General features: G+C 47.4%; 1 non-coding gene across 1 annotated transcript; it reads left to right on the forward strand.

Annotated features, from left to right (window-relative positions):
- The first annotated feature begins 6300 nt into the window (after nt 1-6300).
- Nucleotides 6301-6372, forward strand: TRNAY-GUA (transfer RNA tyrosine (anticodon GUA)). Its single transcript has one exon. It is a non-coding gene; the product is annotated as a tRNA-Cys (tRNA).
- The last annotated feature ends 962 nt before the right edge of the window (nt 6373-7334 follow it).

The raw sequence follows: 7334 nt of genomic DNA on the forward strand, positions 1-7334 counted from the left end.
ACCGCGTGAGAGGTGCTCCTCCTTAGCTTACTTCACCTGTGCTGCCGCATCAAGGATTCCAGAGTGGACTCTGGGTGCTCTTCGTTCCTAGTCACCTTATGGAAACTGACACACCGACCACGAACCGACTGGCCCCGAGACCTTCCATTCCTCAGAGACCCCTCTCTTGTCCGATAGGCACCTTTCCACCGGGCCCCAACCTGAACTGCAGGCTCTGGGGTAGCACAGCACCAGGGCTGGGAACCGCCGCGCTCCATCCCTCCTTGCTTCCCGCCTCCCTCCCTCCCCCGCGCCGGCCCATCCTCCCCGGATCCCCCGCTCACCCTCCCGCCTGGCTGCCTCCACACGTCGCACCCTCAGCTGTTTCCTCCCGCTGGCCTCGTCGCGCTTGGGCTCCCGGGGCTTGGCTGAAGCCAGGGGAGACGGCGCCGGAGAGGCGGCAGCCCCTGCGTCCTTCGGGCAGCACAGCCGAGGAGGCCGGGACCAGGCGCGCAGGCTCTGCCGGGGGCCCGCGGCCGGGGACGCAGGGGCCCGGGGCTTTGGCCAGAGGCTGCTCTTCCCCTCTGCTCCGCAGTGCGAGGGCCCAGGCCCATTTCCCTCTGCAAACCTCTATTCACGCAGTGAGGACACACAGCAGTCCTCCTTAAAAGGTACCCCAAGACACCGACGGTTGGGAGAAAGGACAGGAACCTGAGGGGTACCTTACAGAGCATCAGAGCCCCGGCGGAGTCCCGGTCGGCCGATCACGGACGGCGATGAGCTCTGCCCTGGAAGATTAGGACAAAAGGGGGCAGTGCTTTTCTCAGTCCCGCACAATTTACTTATATGGCTACTTCGTCAGGCAGGAAACATAGTTCACTTTAAATAATCTAAATTCAAAATAAGTATACCAGTGAGAACAAATCATTGTCCCCTTTATGATGCTTCCAACATAATCGGCCTGCTGCCGTAGTGCTGGCTGCTTGGCCAGCCTGTAAAACACCATGGTTTCATGAGGGGATGTAATTGGACAGGCGGGCCCCATTCCTGGCAGTAGCCAGGTGCCCCCAGGTGAGGCGAAGCCCACTGAGTGGGGGGGTTCCCCACATCCACGCCTGAAGTTTGGGTTCTTGTTCCTGTGTCCTCTGAATAAGCCCTGGGTGCATACGGAGATACCATTGTTTTCTGAGATCAATGTCCTACTTCTCGTGCTTGAGACATAAGGACGTTTCAGCAACCCATCGGCCCAACCGTACTTTTGGTTTGAGGCTTTTTCAGTTAGTTATTCAGTGGCAAGAGATAAGACTCTCTGCCCTTGGACTTGGCCAGAGTAGAGGATTCACATATTTGAGCTTCATTTTCTTTCTCAGAGTTCTGGTGCTGACAGATTTAGCCACTCTGGTCAAGTCCCTTGTGGTGCTCATGAGAACTTAGTACACCAAGGCCTGGCCCTCATTGGGTGGCAGGCAATATTCAACGCACCTGCTCTGTCACTGGGTGTCAATGACTGCCAGATCCCAATCCTGGATAACTAGTCGAGAGTGGTCACTGCTTGCAGCCCCAACAAAACCAGGTAATGCCATACTCTCTCACTTGCTGTACCCCACTCCTGGCACCCGTTTTCAAACTGACAGCATTTGGTCTCAAAAACAGACACTGTCAATGGCTAATCGAAACGGAAATTGTTGTCAGGGTGCTGAAAATCTCACAATGCCAAAGGAAGCCTAGAGATCTACACTCAGAAAATGGGCAGGATTGAAGGGCAGCCAGGTGATCAGAATCGCTTACCCCTAGACAGCATCCTGGTTAGGGGGCCACTAACGCATCCACTGAACACTGCCTGCAGCCATCAGCCCCACTGCCAATGCCAGCGTTCCGGCTCCTAGAATAAACGTCAATCTCTTCCTGCTCCTGTGCATTTCCTCATCCCAGTCGCAATAGTGAACATGTGATTGGCTAAGCAGAGGGCGCTGCTAGGGCCTGTGGGATGCACCATCTGGAGCTCTGGCTTTTGTAAGGTAGTGGGACCAGATTTCTACCAGAGTCATACACAGCCGGGGAGCCCCCCAAAATAGAAAGGAATGTCAAATGTCAATACAAGGGTGTAAGAAAGATAGTCACAAATATAGTAGTGAGACTGCACCCAAGTCAGAATAATAAAGGGATGGGAGGTGGTGTGGTGCTGCCAGAGCCTGGGGAGGGATTCTGGCAAAGGCCTGATTGGCCTCTTCTCTCTGCCCAAATTGCAGGAAAATGCAGTTAGCGGGAATGCCAACACCGAGTCTGAATAAAAATCACTGCAGGTCCACACTGCGGCATTATTATTTAATGATGAGAAGAAATGAACTGTCAAGCCAAGAAAAGACATGGAGGAAACTCAAATGCATACTGCCAAGTGAGAGAAGGCAGTCTGAAAAGGCTACATACTGTATGCTTCCAACAATATGACATTCTAGAAAAGGTGAAACCAAAAGGTCAGTGGCTGCCAGGGATTAAGGGGGAGGGAGAGAGGGATGAAATGGTATATAGCAGGAGGAATTTTTAGGACAGTGAAACTACCTGAATGATACTGTAATTGAGGATGCATGACATCCTGCGTTTGTCAAAACCCGTAAAACTGTACAGCACAAAGCTGTGAACTTAAACTATAGGCTTCAGTTAATAATGTATCAATATTCAGTCATCATTTTAACAAAGGCACCACATTAATGCAAGATGTTAATAATAGAGGAAGGAGGGCCTGTGAGGTGAGGGGGTTGAGAGAACTCTACTTTCTGCTCAATTTTTCTGTAAATGTAAAACTGTTCTAAAAATTAGTCTTCTAATTAAAATATGTATATATGACAGCAGGTAGGTGCTTCCTGGATTTTGAATCAGAGACCACGAGATCCATACTGGAATAATCTATCTAGAGCCACTGTTGCTAATTAAAAGGCCCCCTTCACTCTGTAGCACTCTCTTAACACAGCAAGACACCGAAGTCTTCCATGAAACTTGGGAGGTCTGCTACTTGGCAAGATGGGAACACCTTTCCTCCCAGGTCACCCTGCCCACCTGGCAGCTTCTCAGACCCCAGCAGAGGGTGCGCCCACTTCCAGTCATCTGAGCCAACACCCTCCCACGCTGGCCCCCAGCCTTCCAGAGGAATAAGCCACGTTTAATTTAATAAACCCCCTTCCCCTGGAGGCGGGGCGAGGCACTGGTTGGTGGAGACCATTCAGGTAGATACAGAATGGAAAGAAAACCAGATGGGGATGCCTGGGTCTGAACTCAGGACCCGTTAACTTACAGTCAGGTGCCCTACCCCCAAGCTACACCCCTTCCACTGCTTGTGAACTTCCGGGTGGTCTATTTTCCCTTTGCTGCAATACCCGGCATCCTACAGTACACTGCAAACTGCCGCTCACTGTCACCAACCCGCGAGAACCTGCAGAACTGCATCCCTTAGAGTGACGTCCTGGGGTCACCAACCTCCCCTTCATTTCCCGCAGAACTGTTCACTTCTTGTGTGATTCCTCTACAGCCTCTATTTCAGCTGGGTTGGGTTTTTCCTTCTATTAGAAACTAGTATCACTCTTTCATCTGCTTTTTGTGCTGTCCCTCCCACCAAATTGCTTTATTATGATCGGGGTAATGTTCTTATTTTTAAATTGCATATTTAAATGAAATATACATAAATAAATAAAGTAAAATTAAATAGAACTGACAGACAAATCTGTATTCTAGTAGGAAAACCATTTCTTCCCCCCTCAGAAGTAAAAAATTCAAACCGTATCTCAAATCCCCTCAGCCTCAAATGTATTGTTTGCACTGACAAATGTATAAGGTTTTTAGAAATATATACATATTCTCAGATTAAACCCAGGATGTCATAATTACCGAGGATTGTTCAAAATATGTATTTTAATAATTGGTGAGCCAATTCTTCATGATACATCTTTCTATGTATCTATATATATCCCTATGTATATCCTATTAACTCTATTTCTCTGGAGAACCCTGACTGATACAGTGACTATATGTCCTTCCTGACTGCTTGTGACAGTCTCACTTGATGCTTGTGGCAACATAACTTCTTTGGGGGCACAATTCAACCCATGTCGCAGGCTTCCCTGATCCTTAGACATGCAGAAGCAGCAAGAGGTGCTGGAGTCTTAGACATGGTGTCAAGAGTAAAAGGTGTCCAATAGGAGATACTGATATTCAAGGGCTTGTAGTCCAGGGCAAAGGTCAAGAGGTCCCTGGTTCAAATTCACACCCACCTTGCTTACTGTCCACCTTTTTTCACAAAGGTGTCTGAGAAAACAAAAATGAGCTCAGAGGGAGAAAGTAAAAATCTGTTCAGAAAACATCAGGCAGGAATAAAGCTAGCTGCAAAGTTAACAGTAATGAATATTTCTCCCAGAGATGCACTACAGATGTAAAATGTTCCAACAATCTGAGGGAGACGGAGGAGGACACAGGGGGGAGAGGGAGAGAGAAACTTTATTCTCTAAAATTAGGTACTATTAGAAACTTGGCTGAGTGGAATTTTATTAGTAAGAATGAAACAGGCCTCTTTTGCCAGACCTGATATTATTCGTCCCTGTATCCTCAGCGCAGTTTCCGGCCAATGGCAAGTGCTCAAAGATGTCTGCTCTCCTTACACTGCACTGAAATCTGAGCTTCCGCTGAGTGTGCCGCAGTGCCCAGCATGTACTAGGACCTTTAGAAATGGAAGTTGAATAGAAGCTCTAAGAAACGCCCAGAGACAAAGATGTCCAGATGCATCTCTGGAGGAGAACCCCATGTTTTCATATTCCAACATGGATACTTTCCTTTGTAGGACCAAAGATACCCTCCATCTTCTGTTTCCTCATCTGTAATGTAGCCATAATAATACAGACCTCCTTGAGCTGGAATTTGCTGGGACAAACTGGGCTTTTGAACTCACATTGGGCTGCTCTTGATGGGAAAGATGGATCTCCTCCCTGGCTGGCTTGAACAAGGTTCCCCTTATTGGGGAGAGGGCAGAAGGCTTCTTGAGTTCTCGTTTTCTAAATGGAAAAATGGGAAGAGGGTTAACCAAGGACAAAGACCACCCCGGTGGTTCCAGGAAGGCACCGGTAGGCAAAGGAGAGGGACCCCAGGACACTGGTCTTTAGTGGCACAGAGGTGCTGGTGCCTGGTGAACATGGAGAAGAGGCAACAGTGAACAAGTGCCTTGGGTGTGGCTGCAGGTGCGACAAGGGCCTGGTCACAGTTGTGTGGAGGTCTAGAGCAGTGGTTCTCATGGTCCCAGACTAGTAGCATAGCCTTACCCGAGAACCTGTACAGCAGAAACCTTTAGGGTGGGGCCCAGCCATCTTAGTTTTAACAACCCTCCAGATGATTCTGATGCACCCTAAAATCAAGAACCACTGGTCTAGAGCAGAGTTCAGAGAACAAGCAGTTAAACCACAGTCCTTGGTTTTAATCTTGGCTCTCCCCATTAGCTCTAGTTGGTCCAAAACCATCCATCCTTTCTCGGGTGTTTCAATACCTCAGTTTTCCTGCAGGTAGCGCACAATGAAGCCCATCTAGACCTGCCCCAGGTGTTTCTCAAAGTGGAATCCCTAGTTTCCATAAGAAGCTTGTTCTCTAAGGAGATGCCTTGCCGTAAGAACCCCAGATCATATGTGCATGTGTGACAAGCTCCCAAGATGATTCCTAAGAACAGAAAATCTGAGGACTGGCCCAAGGGATGCAGTACATGTACCCGGTCAAATCCTGGTGACCCCCATTAGCTTTTCCTTGTGTTTGGTGAACTGTGTGGCACATTCACACTCTGCTAAGCCCATATTCTAGCCCCTTTGATGGTCTCTTGTCTGTATAAATCTATTCGGATGGCTCCAGTGACGTAGCCTTTACATTTTTTGACTGATGGAAGATAGGCACAAAAGGAAGATAAGAGAGCCATTGGTTTAGGAACAGGTCTTGGAACGCAAAGTCAGCAAGAATGAATTCATATCCCTATCCTTTCAATAAGGAGCTGTGTGTGCTTGGGAATACCAGTAATCTAGGATCTCTGTTTCTATATGCCCACAAGGCACAGACTAGTGGCTCTGAAGGCCCTTCCAGTTATAAATGTTGGTGTCAATGCTTTTCCAGAAAGGGCAGGGAGGCAGCTGCAGGGAGGGGAACCTATTGCTTGTTCTACATCAGAGATATGAAACTGTACTGCAGCAAGCTTGGCAGCTTCCAGGAAGTGCAGCCTAAATGAACATCCATAGCAAAAATTTATAGAGATGTTGGGTGTGGTCATATAGATAAAAAGTATTATGTAGAGACATATGTAAGTAAGGGGGTATAGCTCAGTGGTAGAGCATTTGACTGCAGATCAAGAGGTCCCTGGTTCAAATCCAGGTGCCCCCTGCTATTTAACACTTTGTTCACTGGAGCTGGTGTTGAAAATTCAACCTTTTCCCAACCTTGAGCCTCAGGATACCAAGCCTTTCTAAATATGGAAAATAGGGATAATTAAAAACCCTGTCACATTTGGAAGAAAGGGATAACTTAAAACCCTGTCACTGAGTACCACATCCCCAGGGTGATAGGTTTCTCCAACTCTGACTTCTTATTTCACTTAACACAGGTGATGTTCTACATAGGCCCAGATTCACCTTTTCTACACGTTTTCATTGCTCCAAATCAGTGATACGCTGATAAATGTTTATTTTAGCAAGTGGCTTTTGGGAGAGGGGTATTGTTAAATTTTAGTGTTTTCCAATTTCATGTTGTAAATAATCTCACCATGGCTAATTTCAACAGACAATATTACTGAACATGGAGTTGGGAAGATATGCTAACAAGTGACTCCCTGGAGCAAGCCAGCTCTAGCACACCACTGTCCATAATCCATCTTTCCCATAGAGGCATGGATGGGCACTTTGACCCCTACTCTATCCTCACAGTGCTTGCTGACATCAGAGCAGTGGCTGTTACCCATCCATTCATCCATGGAATCATCCATTCTCTCAAGACATATTTGATTCCTGCTCAAAGCCAGACATAGGGAAGACAGAACTGAGCAAGAACTGTCCATGGTGAGCAAAACAGTCAAATGAGCAAATGGTCAACTGAATGACAAGGTAACTCGACAAAAGGAGAAGCATGCTATTTTAAAACTAAAGGATTTGTTACCAAAAATATGCTAGGCTATCTAAAACTCCTCCTACCTCAAAACATCCAGGAATGCAAGGTAAATTATAACAAATATCCATTCACAGGTATAGCTGTGCTCTCAGGACAGTAAAAGATATCTTGGGGGTTGGGGATGGGGCATGAACTAACCCTCTGAGAGGTTGATTTGAACTGACCATGAGAATGCATGTGTT

This window comes from Manis pentadactyla, chromosome 7, assembly GCF_030020395.1.
Source record: "Manis pentadactyla isolate mManPen7 chromosome 7, mManPen7.hap1, whole genome shotgun sequence".
Taxonomy (NCBI): Eukaryota; Metazoa; Chordata; class Mammalia; order Pholidota; family Manidae; genus Manis; species Manis pentadactyla.